Genomic DNA, 21473 nt, shown 5'->3' with positions numbered 1-21473 from the left:
GGCAGCTCTGACCATGCCACACCAGCTTTGACATCTCTATGGTCCAGGAGGACCTGACCATGAAGCCCTGGCGTGCATTTCCTATATCAGGCCACCTCTTCCTGTAGGCGGCACCTGATTATCATTTTGGCTTCCTTGCTTGGCTTGGTTGGTGACTGCACGGTCGCTCTTTGTAGTCAGGTCCACTACCTTGTACTCTGGCGTGCTTCCTAGTATGCGCTCTGCTTTGCTTTGTATCTTGGCGTGCTTCCCAGCATGCACTCTGCATTGCCTCGTACCCAGGCATGTTTCTCACTGCATGTCCTATGCACTCTTGTACCCAGCATGCCCCTGTGTACATGCTCTGCACTATTCTGTACCCTGCGTGCCCCAGTGTACACGTGTACACGCTCAGCAATATCCTGTACCCTGCGTGCCCTCGTGTACATGCTTTATGCACTCTTGTACCCTGCATGTCCCCTCCTTCTCCTTGTTGGGTCATGGTCTCTCACGCCTCCTTTGAGCCGGCCACCTGGTTCCAGCAGTCATGGTACTTTATCCCCCTGGGTCTGCCCCAGATGCTCCCTGTATAGGAGGTGATCCTCTCTAGGTCAGCTTGCCCAGGGTGGGTTGGTGTCAAGGACCAGAGGGTCCACTCCAGGAGACATCACAGTATAATCAGGCCATGGACCCAGCTGGTCCCTCGGCCACTGCCCTAAAGGAACTGGTGTTTCTACGGGAGAATCAGACTAGGATTATGCTATTGTTGAAATCTATGGAGTCCCGCTTGTCAGCCTTACAGTTCTCTGATCCTGAGAATGCCTCTCAGTTGACCAGTCTCCAACAAGAGCTCACTCAGCAATGCAACACCCAGGCCCACATTCTCAATTATATGGCGTCGGGACATAACCAACTGCTTTCCTTACACTCTGTCGCCTCTGTTTCTGCCCAAGCCTCAGTTTCGCACCCGCTGCCCCGTTTGGTAAACCACCCCGGTATAGTGGTGACCCCAAGTTGTGTTGGGGTTTTCTGAATCAATGCCGACTACATTTTGAGCTCCTGCTGAAGCAATATCCCACCGATCATGCTAAGGTGACCTTTTATTGTTTCCCACTTAGAGGGGGAGGCGTTAGTGTGGGTGATTTTCCTCTGGGAGCATGATGATCCACTTGTCTCTCAGCTCTCCCCTTTTTGGACACCTTTCCCAGGGTGTTTCGACGAGCCTGGTTGTCTGGCTTCCACCACCGAGTCCCTTTTCAACCTCCATTAGGGTACTCTATCTGTTGGCTAATACGCCATCCATTTTTGCACTTTGTCCTCCAAACTCGGTTGGAGCAATGAGGCCCTCGTAGGGGCCTTTTGGTGTGGCCTGTCTGGTCGGATTAAAGACGAACTGGTGGGTCGGGATACCCCTACCTCTTTGGAGGATTTAATCTCTCCTACTACCCGCATTGATTTGCGCAACCGTGAGGTGGCCAGAGAGAGAAGACTCCCTTGTCCCTCCTTGTCTACTCGCAGTCCTCCCCATTTGCGACCCGTTACCTTCTGCGGTCCCTTTATCTGAGTCTATGCAGGTGGACTGACTTAAGATGGCTAAGCAGCACCATAAGGAAAGGCTCGCAAAAGGACTCTGTTTTTACTATGGGAGTGCTTCTCATCTCCTTCGGTCTTGTCCCAAGAGGTCGGGAAACTCCGCCACCTAGGATTGGTAGGAGAGGCCTCCCTAGGTGTATGTGATTCTTTTCCTCCCCTTACCATGTCTGTTTTGCTGAATTTTGGTTCCAAACGTTACTCTGAGGAGGCTTATGTGGATTCAGGCACAGCAGGGAACTTTATCAGTCTCGAGGCAGTTAAAAAATATCGGATTCCTGTTAGATCCCTGGAGACTCCTCAGCTGATAGCTTCGGTCGATGGTAAGCCCTTGCAGGAGACCGTTACCCATGTCACTGAAGAAGTGGAGCTGCAGATTGGAGCCCTTCATCGAGAGAAGTTCTCCTTCCACGTCCTGTCTACTTTGTCTCATACGCTTCTTCTCAGTCTCCCATGGCTATGTGCACATGAACCAACTCTCGACTGATGATCTGTCAATGTACTCCGTTGGGGACCATCCTGTCAGAGCAGGTGCCTGCTGCCCGTCCATCTGATGGGTTCTGCCTGTCTGTCCTTGGCACCTGCAGGTCTGCCGCTAGCTTACTGGTCTTTCGCAGATGTCTACGACAAGAAGGAGGCTGAGACTCTGCCTCCACATCGACCATACGACTGTCCATTTGACCTCGTTCTCGGCTCTACCCCACCCAGTGGTAGAATATACCCGCTATCTCCTGCCAAAACCCAAGCCATGTCAGAGTATATCCAGGAGAATCTAGCTAAAGGCTTCATATGAAAATCTTCCTCGCCCGCAGGAGCGGGTTTCTTCTTTGCCAAAAAGATGGACGGCTCCCTCCATCCCTGCATAGACTATAGAGGGCTGAACGACATCACGGAGCTCTTTGACCGGCTAAAAGGAGCACAATTTTTCAACAAGCTGGATCTTTGTGGGGCCTACAACTTGATCCGTATTCATTCCGGAGATGAGTGGAAGACCACCTTTAACATCCGGGACGGTCGCTACGAATACTTGGCCATGCCCTTCGACCTCTGCAATGCTTCAGCTGTATTCCAGGAGTTTGTGAATGACATTTTCCAAGATATGCTGTACTTCTGCATGGTGGTCTACCTGACTGATATCCTCGTTTTTTCTCCATATCTGTCTGCCCACAGAAAGAACGTGCGCCAAGTACTCCTGCGTTTGAGGGAAAACCGCCTTTACGCCAAGATCGAGAAATGTGTCTTTGAACAGACGTCCTTACCATTCTTGGGGTACATTATCTTGGACTCTGGACTACGCATGGATCCGGAGAAAGTGTCTGACGTTCTCAATTGGCCATGGTCCCATGGGGTGAAGGCAATCCAATGCTTTCTTGGCTTTGCAAATTACTATCGACAGCTCATCCCCCATTTCTCCTCATTGGTTCAGCCTATCTCGTCTCTTATCCACAAAGAAGCTATCACTAATGCTTGGCCTTCCCAGGCAGAGGATGCATTTCTTTCCTTGAAGCAAGCTTTCGCCTCAGCTCCAGTGCTTCATCGTCCAGAGGTTCGTAAACCTTTCATCCTTGAGGTAGATGCATCCTCTACCTGGGCTGATGCTTTTCTTTTGCAGAAGTCTTCTTCAGGATGTCTAGTCACCTTCTTTTCCAAAGTATTCTCTCCATTAGCGCAAAATGATTCCATTGGTAACAAAGAGTTATTGGCCATTAAGTTGGCCTTGGAGGAATGGAGATACTTACTAGAAGGAGCCATACATCCGTTCATGATTTTCACTGACCATAAGAACCTGGCGTACATTCAGTCTGCACAGAGGCTCAATCCCCGGTGTAGAGATCCACCAAATGAGTGGAGGGGGATTTACTCACTTGGCCGGTCTTTGAGGCATACGCGGGGACACTCTGGGTTAAACAAAACATTTGGTTTATTAGATATCAGCATAAACCGCTCTTCATGAACATAATAGCATGTAGCTTCCAGTACAACCTTCGTTAAACATGCAGCGTTACCACATAAAGCATACAAAGTCTCTTACTGACCCCGGTCAGTGCTACTCACAGTTCATCCCTCACGGGTTATCAGGGAAGCAGCCACACTGGGATCACTGTTCCAGACAGTGCCTTGCTCACTAGGCCGTCTACAGTTGCAGAGCTACAGCCGGGCAGTAGCTTCCCTACACAGAGCCGTCACAGACTCAACCAGGTCTGGGCCTTTCCATGTGCTCTTCCAGGAAGTTCAGTCCCAGACACTTCCAACAGACACAGGCCTTCCGGGACCTTGCACTCTGACCACTCAGGATCAAACACACAACCTATTGTTAGGAACGGCAGAACACACTAAATAAATAAATAATAAAGTGCGTTTGCCGCTCGGGGTCCACCGTGCAGAAGGTGTTATAACTGCTGCTGAGTAATGGCAGATGTGCTATATGGTGGTATAATGCGCACGAGTTCAACTTCACCCGAAGTGCGCAAAGCGGACTCTGTTGACTCACAGACGCGCTGTAACATAAACATACAAATAGCTGAGCCTGTTAGTGTCACAGGCCTCAGGTAAATGCACACATGGTATTTGGTCACAGGAGCAGGACCCAAGGCAGAGGAGCTGCGTCCGTCTAGACCTACCGTGCGTGTGGCATCTCTACTACAGACGCCAAGGAGGGCTGCAACTGCAGCGCGTAGGACACTGCCGCTAGTCAGCAAAGCAAGGAAGCAGGCGCAATGTTGGACGCTAGCACTGTGGATGATGGTGTAGTGGCTTGAGGCTTGCCACGCGCTGGCGCTGACTATAATCTAAGTCCCTGTACACATTCATAATATCAGAGGGAGGGGATCTTAATGAGTCATTCGCAGGTTCATACATCCATCATCATTCACACAGTAGCAACTAGAGACTATACTAGTGCATGGCCGAACGGTCATGAGCGCTTTTTATAGCCGGGACCTTCCGGAAGCTTACAGATCTCCGAGATGGACCAATGAGATCTGGAGCAGGACCTGGGCACATGACTCCCAATCTCTAATAGTCGATCGTCTCGTGAGCATGCCCAGTAGGAGAGCAAAAGGACTTAGTCTCTGGAGCGATCTGCTGCCAAGCAATCTCCTCTGCGGGAGATAGACAGCAGGAGACCACAGAATGTGGGGCTCTGGACTCTTGCAGAGCAGATGCAGAAACCCAATGCCTAACACCCATGTGACCAGACCTCAGTCACACTATATGGTACGTGACCACACCCACAAGTGAGGTATGGATCACATGGTCATGACCTCACTTCAGGTCCTATTTCATACAGCCACACATACAGGCTTTATCCTGGGCGTTCAGCCACACGCCCACATTCATATTCTGAGTAGCATATACAGTGCACCCTAGCTTTAACAGAGGTTACCGCACCACATACCCTCCCCCTGTTCAAACTTGTGGGGTTGAACATCTGTCACACATTAGGTGCCTCGAGACCGGGTACCCACTGTCGCCTTGCGCTACAAGTCGAAAGGACCGTCTCAGTCCGGTTTGGGCGTCATTCAGCATCATAACTGTGTTAGACCTCCCCCGCCCCCAGCAGTCAGTATATCTGCCTTGGGCTTTGGCCCTCAAGTCACAGTCCATCTGTGTCAGTAGACCCTTTTTAGTCTCCACAGTTTTCTAGTACTCCCCGTTACCCAACATTTCTTTCCATGACCAGCTCTCCCGGTTGGTGTGGTCATAAGTCCCACTTACAGTCGAGCCCCCTGTCTGGTCTGAGTATGACCCAGCTAGTACATTACAGGAGCTACTGTCCAGGTCTCTCAGTCTCATACTGAGAGTAGAATTGCCACTTGCAGATTCTCAATGTTTTTGTCTTGCTGAAAGTCTTCGGCTACCTGCCACTTCATTATCTGGAGGGTACCTTCTGGTCCTTATACCCCAGGATGAAGGCGGACGCCAACTCATGTTCTGCATCTATTTATTGATCTGCAGTCAGTGCAGTCTTAACTGCCCTATGTTCTTCAGGTACGTTACCCGATATTCCAGGAGCATTCAGAAGTTCCTAAGGCTTTCCACAGAGCCCACAACAATGATTGGAACCATGCCATCTTCACTAGATACCTGGATTCATTATCAGGTGTAATCCTCACCCTCGCCACACCGGATCTATTCACAAGGTCTTGCATCACTTTTCCAAGCCTTCCAATGACTCTCCCCACCAGATGTTTGGGTACCGGAATTACGTCTTCCACCAAGCCCAGCCGATTTTTAGCTTCCCTCGCAAGCTCCAGACGTCGAGCAGCTTTCATATTACTCAGCATTATCATCTGTTTTGCATGGAGACATTGCAGATGCATATCGGTCAGGACAGCCACCCGCTTCTCTGTGTCTTCCCTGGTTGACAGTACGAACAACTGTAGAGTCTCAGGTGCCCAGTACACCCTACACGCTTTGACCACCTTTTTGAAAGCCTCATGCACACCCTCACTGGTACAGGCTTCTTGCACATCTTCAGGTACCTCTATCGCGCACTTGAAGATTGAGGGCCCACACTCTTCATGGACGGAAGGCTCTTGCTTGGCCACAGAATTTTCCATCAAGACCTCTACTACAACTGGGTGATTGTCTTGTTCCATTCTCAGTGCACAGTGTTCCCCAGTTTTACCCTCTTCAGGCACCCTCACTAAGATAGGTATTTGTAACTCCGCCTTGTTATCCCTCGGACATGGCCGCTGTAAGTCTTCATCCACCAATGCCTCCTCTTGTGGAAGACCTCTTACTGCTTCTCTGAGCACTTCCACGACTTCTCTTAAGGCCTTACTCACACTTTGCCATGTTGACAGGTAGCTTCTGAGCTCAGAGACTTCCTTCTCCAGCTCATCCACTCTGTGCTCAGCCGTTTGCCTCAGGGCCTTTTCTTGTATGTTATGCTCTTTAATTGCCTTTAGTTCGGCCTGTAAATCTTCCACCTTTTTCTTCTCACCAGAGCACTTTTTAACGAGGTCCTGGACCTCCTGTGCTTCCTTCTCTCCAAAGCAGATGTTGACTGCCGAAAGCTCGGACTCCAGGTGGCGCACCCGCTCCAACTGCGCAGAGTTGGCAACATCCATACTCGCCACCTTCAAACTCTCCTTTGCCAGCTGTTGACAGACCTCTTCATGCTCTTTCTCTAATCTTTGGACACATACTTCTACCTGGTGGAAACTGTCAGGTCGCTCTTTCCAGGTGCACATTTCCTTTGTCAGCTTGTCAATTAGTTCCCCTAGTTGTCATGTGATATCATTCAAACTGGCCAGCTTCTCCGTCAGCTCTTCTATTTTGTCTGAGGGTGCAGTTTGTTCAGACCCTTTTCGGCCCTTACGCCTCCGGCGACGGAAGACCTGCTATTTAAACTTGAGTCAGTATTACTGCACTCTTTTCCACTGTCGTCACTGTCTGAATGGGAGTCACCACCACCCAGTCAGTCATCCTGGAACCAGCGGTCCCCATTGCTAACAGTGTTAGACTCCACTCCTGGAGCTTCCCCATCTCCATCTTGTGAAGCACTGTCATTCCCTTGTGTCAGCGTTTCAGTCTGCACAGCATTATACTCAGTCCTAGTGGTTGCTACTGGCAATAATACATCACAGTCACACCACACTGTACGGTAAACCCCCAAGATACTCTGTCATACTGTAGATAGATTTTTAATTAGGTAGATATACCCTTGTGCGTGCTGTGGCCTATCCTAATTAGACAGAGTCTTATTGAGCGTTCAAGGAAAGAAAGACACCAAACCTAGTTAGCAGCAATCCTTTCCAGCAAAACTCTGGAAGTTTATTGAATATACTTGGTTTTATTAGTTCGTACAAAGGAGTGGTTACTCATTAACATAAAGGCTGAACTTCTTATCTAATTGGTCAGTTTAAATACATGAACATATATGGGTGTCCGACCTAAGGTGACTTAAGCATCAGATGATATACTGCACCTAGTCTTACAATGTCAGCAAGACTTCAATATCAGCTTGGACCATCTGGCCTAACTTCCTCTTCTGTATGTCTGGGACAAATGTGACAAGACAATGCTATCATGAGTTAACATCAGCTCCCCAGACTGGGTAGCAGGTCATTTCCACCAACTAGTTACAAGGTTCAAACTGTGAATATGTATCTAGGTGCATATGAGTGAGTATATAGAGTATATAAGAGTACATAAGTATATAGCATATAGCCTATAGCAGGCAAGTGAGGTCTAGATGAAATACATATACATATATATTTCCATAACAGTCCCCCCTTAGATATCACTTGCCCTAAAATCCTGCTCCTGGCCCAAAGCGCTGCAACTCTTTTATGCTGCCAGTGGTCTGAGATACACCTAGCGCATACATCCTCCTCTGTACAGACTTTTCGCAAATGGGCGGTCAGGAGATCTGTCCCTAACGGGGGTTTGCTGCAATGTAATCAAAGTCTCTTAATTAGCAGTCTATGCAGTCAGTGCATGTGTATTCTCTATCAGGTAGGTAATTTATTCAGTCAGGTAGGTCATCCACAGCATCATTCCAGCTCAGGTGTATCTTCTGGTATGAGGGCTTTTTCCCGCATTGTGGTGCGTGGATCTAGGTGGAGGTTTTCCTTCCAGGTTGGTGGCATCAACACTTGGAGAAGGGCCATCGGATCTGGGATCGAGTGCTTCTCCTTAAGGACTTTTTCCACCCACACTCAGTCTCCTGACTTCAGGGCATGCATACCAGGCACCGAATCTGGACCTGGCAATGAAGGAGAAAACTCGAGAATGGACATTAGAAAGGTTCTTGATAAATTCAATTACACATGCAGACAAAGTGTCATTTTGCAAAGTCAACTGCTAAGTAAAGAATACCCCTAAACTGGGTTTTTTGACCCAAATAATGTTTCATATTGGTAACAGCTTTTTCTGAGCCTAGGGGAGTGTCTAATGCCAGGGTTTGTCTGTTTCTTGGGCAAATTTTTAGCATGCTGCTCTTAAGTGTCCCACCTAGTCTATGGTGTGGGATGGTGGGTAGTGTGTGTAGGCCTAAGTCTGACCCTACTGCTGATCAGATCTCTTGTGTCAGGTTTGCTGTGAATGTGGGTCCCTGATCACTTGTTATTGCTTCTGGAACCCCCATATCTGCACACTATTTTCGAGAGTAGCTTCTTTTCAGTAGTCTTCGCCAACTGGTTCCTTACTGGGAAGTCTTCAGGCCAGATGGTGTGGGGGAACTTTTCCCGCTTGTCCGATGTTGAATGTGTGGGAGGCCAAACAGCAGCTGGGAATTTGGCTGTTAAGGTGTGAGTTCAGTCTAATCAGGCCATTCATCTGTGTCTTCAATTCTGTGCAGGGGCCATATGCCCATTGAACCACCGTAGGGTACACACTTTACACACTTTGAGGTAGACTGCGTCTGTCTTGAGGTAGACATTTGAGGCAGACGTTTTGAGGTAGACATTTGAGGTAAACAGGTTTCTTGGAGCCCAGTGCTTTTGCCTTTTAGCATCCAGCTTTCCTCCTTCCGAGTCTGATCCTGCTACTTCTTGTACAGGTTTCGGGAAGTCATTTTGTAAGGTTTTCTCGTCTTCAGTCGTCTTGTAGTAGCCGTCCGGCTCTACGACCTCTCCAATTTTCTATATTGTCTTCCTCTGGCTGCTTCTTTGGCTGCCACGTCTGCCATGTTGATGCCCCGTGTCTCTACTGTGTTCAGTTTTTCGTGTGCCTTGACCTTCAACACTGCCACCACTTTTAGTGGTTGAAGAGCGTCCAGCAGGTCTCTGATGACTCCATGGTGCTTCACGGTCGACCCGCTTGCTGTGATGAAGTCTCTTGCAGCCCAGATGGGTCCGAAGTCATGTGCTATGCCATGCGAGTACCTGGAAGTTTTGCTCTTCGCAATCTGGCAGGCCTTCCGTCAGCTCTATCAGTTCCGCTTCTTGGACTCTTGGGCTGACAAACTTCTGGACCATAGGATGTCTTGATTGCTGGTCACTGCACAGTTCATGTGGAACCTTCCTTCATCATCTGCTAAACTGGAGCCATCTACGGTATCTTGCAGATTTTTCATCTGAGGGTCCATATCCGCATCCCCCCTTGGGAGTGGGAGTAGAGACAGGTAACGGCTGAGAGCACAGAAGAGTGGTGGAGATCAGCCTGGTCAGGAGGGCGTGTGCTGCAGATATTGTTTTCATGCAGGAGGGCCCCCCTCCTTGCAACTGGATCCAGGCTGGCTGAGAGGTAATCTAGAGGCCTCTGGTTTTCCTCGGTGGGTCTGTTTTAGGACTGGCCAGTAGCATGACTTTCTCCATCTTTGTCTTTCCTTTTCTGTTCAGCAAAGACGGGATGGCTTCTCGTAGTCAGGGAGACCTAGAGCTGGCGCAGAGACTATGAAGTCTTTCAGTTTCCTGTATGAGATGAAGGCTGCAATGCGTTGATGCAATTGTACAGAGGCTGCATTGAGCCTGGAGCACCCGGGATCCAAGTTCTGCAGTACGTGACTAGACTAAGGAAGGACTGCATCTTCAGAGTTGTTGAGGGAGCCATCTTCTCCTCCGCGGTCTTCCGGTCATCTGTCAAGTGTTTCGTCTAGTGGGCGATACGGTGTCTTCAGGAACTTGCTTTTGACACCACTGGACTCTGTTTTGCAGAACTTACCTTGTTGCTCCACCAGGCAGAGTAGAGGAGACATGGAAAGCGCTGTGCAGGTAGCGGTGTCGATGACTTCTGCATGCTCCGCAATCCAGAGGACGGGGATGGAGGACAATGCTCTGGCGAGCTGTGAAAGGCTGCTCTGGGCCCTCTTGAGCATCACTGTCCACTTGTTCTGCATCCCCCTTGGGAGTTTTCAGGAACTGGTCATCCAGGTGAGGGGGAACATTGAGGAGAGCTTCGGGCAGATCCATTGCCGTGAGCACCATTGCTGTGGCTGGCACGTTTGTCAGCAGAGTGTGCAGATCTGGCACAACTGGGGTTTAAAACACGGTTGCTTCGCTCACAGCCCTCAGGTTATGCATCATTCAATCCAGTCTGATTCTCCTTTCACAGTCTTCCTCTTGACTGAGAAAAGCTGGGACTGCATGATGATTCCCATGGGTGAGGCGGCTCAATCTGGCCATGCTCTTCACAGTGCCGTGAGTGACTCCCATCTTCTGGCACAGGGCCGGCAGGAAAACAAGCCATTTGCTGGGGTCCTCTTCATCAGAGATGGCGTCCAGCTGAGCTTTCTTGCTTTCACAGGGGATCTTTTTGCTGGGGCGTCTTCTTTACCAGCCAGCAGCCGTTCCTTTCACCCAGCTTGATCTCAGGTCAGCATTTGTTAACCAGTTTGAGAAGTTGAGTGGCTGTCTTCTGGTCCAGGGCCTGGATGAACTTCAGGGAGCACCTTCAGAGTCTTGTCCAAGATGGTCCTCTGGCACTGGAGCCAGAAGCAGTGCAGCCATTCCACGAAGCGGGTATGGCCCCTCTAGGTTAGGAGTCTCCTGACCCATGCCAAAGTTCTTAGGCCATTTCTTGTACAGCAGTTCAACTTAGACCTCCAGTTGGTCAGAGACAGTTTAGCTCTGGGTGATGAGCAGGGATGCTGGGCCTTCTGAGCGTCCGGGGTTCCAGACTTGGGTGACACCCGCACTGGCGCAACTTGAAGTCTCCCTTGGACCATAGACTTCCGGGTGCTATGTCCAGCACCTCCTTGGGTAGGCTTGCGCTGGTTGTTCAAGTGAGGCTCTTGTAGGGCCACCAGCATGATTGACTCTCTGATTCTTCTTGGGTCTGGGGTGGAGAAGAGGTCAAGGTCACATCTTCATGGGACACTTTGGTCACCTTCAGTTCCTGCAGTAGGTTTGCGCTCATCAGGTGTGGTGGGCAGGTCTCCACCATAAACTGGAACAGGATGGAGTATCCTGGCTGTGTCCACATGCTCAGGGGCTTGCAAACTGGGGAACATCTGTCTTGACCTGCAGCCCCTATACAAGACACAGAGTGCTCTGATAGACTGGTGGGGTCGGGGATTTTCACTTCTGACTGCACCAGTGTCCACAAGGAAAGATATAACAGCCCCCAGTGATTTGAGGTATTGGGTCCGCTGGTGGGGCTTCACATATCAGGGGTGTGACTTCTGGTGGACCTGGTTTGCCTCTGTCCTATGGACAGGGTTCTTCATTGTCTTCTGTGTTTCTTTCTTGGCCTACTCCTCTGCGGGATGACCTGGGTTGCTGGGGTGCTGTGCACTGGTTCTGGAAATGGCCAAGGTTGCCACAGTTGAAACACCTGACAGGTCTCCTGTCCCTGCAGGGTGGTTGCTCCTCCACGTCAGTGGCCACCATAGGAGGGACTGTCCTCCGCACTCCTGGGAGGGACTCAATTCTTCTGGCTACTGAGAGCAGGACATCTACTGCTATTGTCCTGTACTCAGGCCAGTAGTTTCTTGATTGGTTCTCTTAGTCCATGCACAAAGGCCTGTGCCAACATTTGTCTGTGTACTTGATCATGAATAGTGAAGCCTAAAATTTGGAATACTTGACTCACTCTGCCATGAAACTCATCTACAGACTCTGTCTCGGCTTGGCTCATGTTATGCAAGCTGAGTGCTTGTCTGGCTTTTGCCCACTCTCTGAGCTGTTCAATTAGCTTTGATCCTGATTCCCAGGAATGCAGATCTAATTCTGATGGAAGCTTGAAGTGTTCCTTCATGATTGGCCAGAGTGTTTCACCTGCTTTTATCTCCATTATGGACCAGAGATCACTCCATGTTGCAGCATATGTCTGCTGGCTCTGCTGCATTCTTCGGTAAAATGGCATGGGGTCCATATCTGGGTCTGGCAGATTTTTTTAGGATACTGAACACCTGACTAGGGGTGAAGGGCACATAGTGTAAGAGTTCTGGCTTTATCTGCCCCTGCCTTCTTGGTGTCTGTGAGTTTCCCTAGTACTATGTAGCATAACCCCCTCTTCATATTCATCAGAGGAGGAAATGTGCCATTGTGTGTTTGTCTTGTGTGTGGGCAGCACTCCCCCCTCTGAGACTGTAGCTCCATTTGGTACATAGGATCCTCAGTCTCAGACTTAGCAGTTGCAGTCTCTGATGACCCACACCTCCCTTCTGCTAACTGTTGTATCGGGAGGGCATCTGTGTTGTTATGTGTGGGGAGTGATTCACTTTCTTCTCCCGATGTCATAGCTGTCTCTTTAGAGAGGGTGCCCTGTGGAAATAGGGACACCTCATTGTCTGGATCTGGCACTGGGCCAGCTGGTGAACGGAGAGGTGGGTGGGGGAGAGAGAGAGAGAAGCAGGGGAGGGTGGAGGAGAGATTTGGAATAGGAGGAGAGTGGGGAGGAGACAAAAGAGGGGGAGAGAGTGAAGATGAGGGGGAGGAGAGAGGATGAGAGATGGGTGTTGGTGAGGAAGGTGGAGAGGGAGGAGAGATGGGAGAGAGAGAAGGGGGAGAGATAGGCGGAGATGAAGAAGATAGAGGAGGGAGAGAGAGAGATGGTGAGGGAGGATGAGGTATAGGAGGAGAAATAGATGAGGGGGGAGGTGGGAGTGAAAATAGTGGAGATAGAGTGGGGAGGAGAGAGGTAAGAGAGATGGGATGAGGGAAGAGTGGGGAGAGAGTCGATGGTGGGGGGAGCGACCTGCTTCCCCCTTATGCCGACAAAGAAGGCATGCTTGAATCTGTGGTCCCTCAGATGGCACAGATTAGAATGCCGCTGAAAACACTTTTTCTACACGTAAAAAATAATCCTTTCCTGTTCACACTATCTGTTAGCACCTTCTACGCTGTAAAATCCGCTGTCACTTTAAGAAATGCAGACGGCAATTCAGATTCACTAGCTACTTCCCTTTTTTTCTCAATATATTAAGCCATGCTACAGCATACGGAGCTACCCGTAGAAAACGACATGCTTAACTTTCTGAATAACACTTACTTACTGTGTCTGTTTAAAAAAAACTTCGAAAAGGGTGATTAAAACTTAAAAACTTTGCAACCCCTTTTAACTTGCTTAAAAAGGAAGGAAAAACAAAACAAAATATTTAGTAAAAAACTTCAAAAGTAGTGGAAATGAAATGGAAAATTAAAAATTGACAAGAGAACACAGGAATAAACAAAAGCAGGTAAAAATTCTCTGTTTAACAAAAAAACTGAATGAAAGAAGTGAAAACTAAAACCTAAAAAAACTGATAAAATGTCACAAAAAGTGGAAGAAACCTAAAAAGAGATAAAAAGGGAAAAATGATTTTCTTTCTCTTTCTAACAAAATAAAAGAAAAGGAAAAAATCTCTATGAGTAGTGAAAACCAAAAAGACTAATAACAAAACTTAAAAATGGAAAAAAAAAACAAAAGAAAAAGAGAAAAATGATCAGGGATTAAAAGATTTTTAAAAGGAATACAAATCAAAACGTTGATAAAACTTAAAAACCACTCTGAAAAATCAAAAACCAAAACAAGTACACTTCCAACAATCTAAAAAGTGTGCTGACTGCAGAACACACACCCACTTCCTCTTTCTATGCCTGCGTCTCTCAGTGAAATTCTCTGAGAACAATGGAAACCAAAAAGCAGACTGAGACTGCAGTGATATGCTCAAAAGACCCAGCTTTCCCAAAAATTCTCACACTACAGTAACAAGAATAAAAATCTCCACCAAAATGGCAAGATAAAACATAAAAGAGGGAAAAGCAGAGTACAAATATGACAATATGAATAATATGTATATCAGGGGCACACCCTACAGGCAAAAGAGGAAGAGTACAATAAAAAAGGAAAAACCTTTTCTGCTTCAGATCATTGTGGAAAACTGCAGTGAAAAACAGGTTGATGCCCATATAGACGTCCAGGGAGAGATCGAAGCCCTTGTTTTGTGACTCGTATGTCAAACAGCTGCTGGTAACTGATAACTGCCAACCACACTGGGTGCACTGTGCTTGGTGACCCGGAATGTTTACCACGCTGTATCGGACGTCCTGCCTGGCTCGTCCGTAACAGGAATGTGATAAATCCCACAAAATTGCCACCACCTGATACCTGGGCCGGCTTCTCCTGTCCTTCCCTGTGACCAGGTGTGTTGGTGGCAATTTGTCAAGTGGTTTGACTTGCAATATCTCCCCTAAGCTAACACCACCGCATGCCTGGCGTGGGTGCTGTTGTCTCTTCCTATGCACGGGTGTTTGTTGTGATAGCTTGATGTGAGATTCGCCTTGTGATAACTCTGTAAGGCCCCACCACCAGTCCCTGGGCAAGGCTTCTCCTGTCCTCCCCCTGTGTCCAGGTGTATTTGTGAGGACCTATCTGAGCGAGTCAAACTCCCCTGTTATCGGTTTCCCAACAGCCACTGATGTAGAAATTTATATGGGTAGATATACCCTTGTGCATGCTGTGTCCTGCCCAAATTAGACAGAGTCTTATTGAGCGCTCAAAGGAAAAGAGGAAGCTACACTTGGTTAGCAACAATTCATTCCAGCAGAACTCTGCCAGGTTATTCACATTCATGGTTTTTTATCAGTTCGTACAAAGGAGTGGTTACTCATTAACATAAAGGCTGAACTTATCTAATTGGTCAGTTTAAATACATGAACATATATGGGTGTCCGACCTAAGGTGAATTAAGCATCAGATGATATACTGCCCCTTGTCTTACAATGTCAGCAAGACTCCAATATCGGCTTGGACCATCTCGCCTAACTTCCTCTTCTGTATTGTCTAGGACAAATGTCACAAGACAATGCTCTGGCTTCATGGTTTAGGTCATCTTTAGCAACTGATTACAAAGTTCAGAACAGCTGTGAATATATCTCTAAGTGCGCATATAGAAATATATACTTTAGAGTGTATATGGGTACATAAGTATATAGCATATAGCCTATAGCAGGCAAGTGAGATCTAGATGAAATACATATACATATATATTTCCATAACACCACAAGCACAAATCAGTCACCATGTTTCCACCAGCTCTCTCCCGGATTTAGACACACAGGAACACAGCAGACACTTTGCTTATCCCAGGGTTTGGATAAGAGCGTGGACTTTTTTACACAACCTGGGTTTGGTGACCACACTGACAGGCTAGAGTTACTGACCCCGACTGGGCAGAGGGAACATTCAGGTAAGATAACTAGATTTTCTTACCTTACTTATGGAGTTGTGCAAATCTCCGTTCCCATGAGCCAAGGCCTTGGCCGGCATCTCTGTCCTCTCCGGTCAGCAGGATCCCCGTGCGTTTTCGTCCACAGCCCCGAGTTAGGAGTCAATTGTCATAGATAGATTTTTGATTAGGTAGATATACCCTTGTGCATGCTGTGGCCTGTCCTAATTAGACAGAGTCTTATTGAGCGCTCAATGAAAGAAAAATGCCAAACCTAGTTAGCAGCAATCCTTTCCAGCAAAACTCTGGAAGTTTATTGAATATACTTGGTTTTATTAGTTAGTACAAAGGAGTGGTTACTCATTAACATAAAGGCTGAACTTTTTATCTAATTGGTCAGTTTAAATACATGAACATATATAGGTGTCCGACCTAAGGTGACTTGAGCATCAGTTGATATACTGCCCCTTGTCTTACAATGTCAGCAAGACTCCAATATCGGCTTGGACAATCTGGCCTAACTTCCTCTTCTGTATGTCTGGGACAAATGTCACAAGACAATGCTATCATGAGTTAACATCAGCTCCCCAGACTGAGTAGCAGGTCATTTCCACCAACTAGTTACAAGGTTCAAACTGTGAATATGTATCTAGGTGCATATGAGTGAGTATATAGAGTATATAAGAGTACATAAGTATATAGCATATAGCCAATAGCAGGCAAGTGAGATCTAGATGAAATACATATACATATATATTTCCATAACAACTCTCTATCTGGGTGTCAGCTCCACTCTTTATTTACCACATCATTATCAGTCACACTGTGATAACCTTCAGGTGACATCAGGTCAGTAAATTGGGCAGACGCATCCCTTCCTCTGGTCGCCCCTACATCTGACCCATCCATTGTGGGAGGTGATATTGCCTTAAGGTACGCCACCCCATCAGTAGAGAGGCCTCAATCCTACTGCTGTAGAGGAGCTCCCCCCTCCCACAAGTCTGAAAACAGCCTAGAGTCCCGGCCTACTATCACCGGACAGGATAAGTTCGGGACTACAGCGACATCATGGTTTTTAATGTCCCTGTGTCTCGAGTATCACCATGGCTACTACATAGTCCTTAGTGCACCCATGGATGCAGGTGACAGCAATCTTCCTTTCAGACATTATAAATTTCTCTGGCACAGTCTTCACTAGGGTCACTGAGCCCCCAGAATCGACTTTTGCAATACCGCCCCTTTTTGGGACTCCACCCCTTTTTTGGCACCCATTACTGTCTGAATTACTGCCCCCTTTAGGGACCCCACCACCTCCCTAGGGTGCAACCCGTGGACTCTGCACGGTACTCTCAGGTCCAGTTCACACAGAACAGATATGTTTCTCAGGCTTCTACTGGCTCATAAAGAGATTGTCCACACTGGACCTCTGATGTCCTTTTACGACACCCCACCAGCTCCTTCTAGCACTGCCACAGCTCCTGCTGTCGCCACAAACCCGCCGGCACCTCCAACTGCCAACCACAAGCAGCTGCTGGTGCCACTGCAGCTCCTGCTGCTGCAGAACCTCTTGCTGCAAAAGTGACTGCAGCTCCTGTTACCACAAGTCTCTGCACACTTCCGCTGCGCCGTCTTCGTGAACCCGCCAATCCACAGCAAGATTCATAACCCCGCCGAGTTACAGCCAGACGCTTGTCACCTTCGTGACCCCACCGAGCCACCGCAAGCTGACTTGAGAAAAAACTTTGTGACCCCGCCGAGTCACAACAGAGCACCTCACACGTACCTCCTGGACAGTTGCCCATAGCAACCGACTTCGTAGACCTCGTCCGTTGCCCCTAGCAACAAGGCTACCAGAGTGCTCTTAGCATTCTCCACCAATTGTAGAGATCCACCAAATGAGTGGACAAGGATTTAGTCGCTTGGCCGGTCGTTGAGGCATATGCAGGGACAATCCGGGTTAAACAGATCATTCGGTTTATTAGACATCAGCATAAACAGCTCTTCATGAACATAATAGCGTGTAGCTTCCAGTACAACCTTCGTTAAACATGCAGCGTTACCACATAAAGCATACAAAGTCTCTTACTGACCCTGGTCAGCGTTACTCACAGTTCATCCCTCATGGGTTGTCAGGGAAGCAGCCGCACTGGGATCACTGTTCCAGACAGTGCCTTGCTCACTAGGCCGTCTATAGTTGCAGAGCCACAGCCAGGCAGTAGCTTCCCTACACAGAGCCATCACAGACTCTATCAGGTCTGGGCCTCTCCATGTGCTCTTCCAGGAAGTTCAGCCCCAGACACTTCCAACATACACAGGCCTTCCGGAACCTTGCATTCTGACCACTCAGGATCAAACACACAACCCATGTGACCAGATCTCGGTCACACTATATGGTACGTGACCACACCCACAACTGAGTTATGGATCACATGGTCATGACCTCACTACAGGTCCTATTTCATACAGCCACACATACAGACTTTATCCTGGGCGTTCAGACACACGCCCACATGCATATTCTGAGTAGCATATACAGCGCACCCTAGCTTTAACAGAGTTTACCGCACCACACAAGCAAGCCAGGTGGTCATTGTTCTTCGCCAATTTTGACTTTGAACTCCATTTTTGGCCAGGTGGTCAAAATATTAAAGCCGATGCTTTATCTTGGTCATTCCAGTTGACCGATACTGAAGAAGAACCTTCACATATCATCGACCCCACCAAGATAATTACCGTGGCTCCTGTCACCCTGATTTCCTTACCCCCGGGAAGAACATTTGTGGCCGAGAACAATCAAAATCGAGTTTTACTCTGGGGACATTCATCCACATTGGAGTCAAGAAGACTATCTCCCTGTTAACTCGCTACTACTGGTGGCCATCTCTTTACCAGGATGTCAAAGACTTTGTAGCCTCGTGTCCATCATGCACCAAGAACAAGGTACCCAGACAACCACCTTCCGGGCTTCTGCTTTATCTTCCTCTTTGTGGGTTTATAAAAGTGACACTAGACTTTTCCTCTGCCTACCGTCCCCAAATCAACGGGCAGGTGGAATGAGCGAATCAGATCCTTACATCTTATCTCTGTCACTTTTCGAATGCTCAACAGAATGACTGGGTCAGTTTACTTCCATGGGCAAAGTTTGCACATAATAACCACACCAGCGAATCTTCCTCCAAGTCTCCCTTCTTCATCGTTTTCAGACAGTATCCCAGTGTGCTTCTACCTGTACCTTCTGTCTCGGGAGTGCCTGCTACCGACTCTCTGTCCGTGGAGTTCTCCAGGGTCTGGCAGGAGACCAAAAGCACCCTTGAAAAAGCATGAGACAGGATGAAACAACATGCTGATAAAAGGCACCTGAACTCTCCTCCTTTTCTCCCTGGTGACAAGGTGTGGCTTTCCTACAAATATATTCGCCTTAAGATACCATCATACAAACTAGATCCCCGATACATTGGCCCTTTTGAGGTCCTCAGGCATATTAATAACGTTGCATTCAAGTTGAAGTTACCCGCCTCGCTCCACGTTGCCAATTCCTTCCATGTGTCCCTCCTCAAACCTGTGTTGCTCAACGGGTTTCATCCTTCTCCGGGCCACAAACCCCAGCCTGTTGATGTGGGGGATGTATTTGAGGTGAATGATATCCTGGCCATGAAGAAGGTAAAGAGGGAAAACGCTTTTCTTAATTGATTGGAAAAGCTTTGGCCCTGAGGAAAGGTCATGGGAACCCCGGGAGAATATCCAAGCACCCCAGATTTTGTCTAAGTTCCTTTCCAGCCTTGAAAAGAGGGGAGTACTGTTACATCGCTCTCACCGCCACACCTCGAGCGCTGACGCACGCCACCCGACATCTTCACTTCCGGTTTCACGGCCGGCGCTGGGGTCCCGTAGGGTGCGCGCGTTTCATGCGTTCTTGACTCTGCGGCTATGCGCCACACCCCGGGTCCTATCTGGAGAGCTTGCGCACTACCGGCAGCTCTGACCGCGCCGCACCAGCTCTGATATCTCTATGGTCCAGGAGGACCTGACCCGGAAGCCCCAGTGCACATTTCCTATATCGGTCTGCCTCTTTCTGTAGGTTGCACCTGATTATCATTTTTGCTTCCTTGCTTGGCTTGCTTAGTGACTGCACGGTCGTTCTCTTTACTCAGGTCCACTACCTTGTACTCTGGCATGCTTCCTAGCATGCGCTCTGCTTTGCCTTGTACCTTGAAAAAGCATGAGACAGGATGAAACAACATGCTGATAAAAGGCACCTGAACTCTCCTCCTTTTCTCCCTGGTGACAAGGTGTGGCTTTCCTACAAATATATTCGCCTTAAGATACCATCATACAAACTAGATCCCCGATACATTGGCCCTTTTGAGGTCCTCAGGCATATTATCAGGCATAGGTCCTCAGGCCTATAAGAAGGCATGCTTCTTAGTACACGCTCTGCATTGTCTAGTATTCTGGCATGCTCCCTAGCATGTGCTCTGCTTTGCCTTGCATCCAGGCGTGCTTCCCAGCATGCGCTCTGCATTGCCTCATACCCAGGCATGCTTCTCACTGCACGTCCTATGCACTCTTGTACCCAGTGTGCCCCTGTGTACATGTGCTGCACTATCCTGCACCCTGTGTGCCCCTGTGTACATGCTCAGCACTATCCTGTACCCTGCGTGCCCTCGTATACACACTTTACGCACTCCTGTACCCTGCGTGACTCCGCCTTCTCCTTGCTAGTCACGGTCTCTCGCTCCTCCTTCGAGCCGGCCACCTGGTTCCAGCAGTCATGGTACTTTATCCCCCTGGGTCTGCCCCTGACACTCCCTGTATAGGGGGTGGACCTCACTAGGTCAGCTCGCCCAGGGTGGGTTGGTGTCATGGCTCAGAGGGTCCACTCCAGGAGACGTCACACACGGTACTAAGAAATGGTATATGTGAACTATTGATCAGGGTCATTTGGATGTTTTGGATTTTCATTATGATTTAAAAAGAGAAAACACAGTAGTTATTTAAACTTTTGAGCACAACTGTCAAACTTGTCTTTATTTAGAAAAATTAGTTAAAACATGATAAAAAATTAAACCTCAGTAAACCCAACACTCTCAGAAGGAACTCCAGTCAAAAATATTGAACCAGCGATTTACATCATGGTAAGCTTTCAAACTTCCCTTTCCTTCCTCCCACTACTATCACTCCTAAATGAAATTTAGTATCTTCCAGCAGAGCAATGTTTAATAGCAACAATGCAACTGAGAAGTAAATGTAGTCTGGCATCTCCCATCAGAGCAATGATTAATAACAGCGGTATAGCAGAAAAGCAAATGCAAACTAAAGACATGCTTGAAGAGAAGCATTAACGTTATTGCAGGGGCTAGTTATGAAAAGGACATGGTAACTTACATGTTGAGAGTTTGGTATGGACAACACCTAGCAAGTTGGACTGAACTTGGAACAAGTTTGCTGTAGCATGGAATAGGAGAGAAGTTAATAGACAACTGGCTAGAACTCAACCAAGGGAAGTAGATGAAATCACCTTACCAACTTGAGGCAACTGTGGACAATGCTACTAGATTCCAATTTGACCTCTGCAAATCCAGCTTTCAAAGGTCTAGTGTAATGATGTCTCAGGAATTTGCTGTATTATCAGAGAAACCTGGAAATGACTACTGCAAAGTAAGGTTATAGGGGTAGTTAGAATAAGCTTTGGATTTGTGCCAGAATGGGGGATTAACACTGAGACACTCATCACTTAATAAAACATTTTGCAAATTAAAGTAGACTTCTTTATGTCAACAGTATACAAGAATGGCAATGGACTCTTTCAAAAGAACAATATGTTTCTCTGTAAAATTTTTCAGGGATGGTTTGGTGAACATCT

At 47.9% G+C, this 21473-nt stretch overlaps 1 protein-coding gene across 4 annotated transcripts in view; it reads left to right on the top strand.

The window, feature by feature from the left end:
- The window catches only part of LUZP2 (leucine zipper protein 2), a 1424041-nt gene that overhangs the window by 893312 nt on the left and 509256 nt on the right, over nt 1-21473 (top strand). The window lies entirely within an intron of this gene.

The sequence above is a fragment of the Dendrobates tinctorius genome, unplaced genomic scaffold, assembly GCF_039654945.1.
Source record: "Dendrobates tinctorius isolate UK_male_01 unplaced genomic scaffold, ASM3965494v1 ptg000037l, whole genome shotgun sequence".
NCBI lineage: Eukaryota > Metazoa > Chordata > Amphibia > Anura > Dendrobatidae > Dendrobates > Dendrobates tinctorius.
The sequence above is the reverse complement of the archived record's forward strand: the minus strand, read 5'-3'. Positions and strand labels throughout refer to the sequence as shown.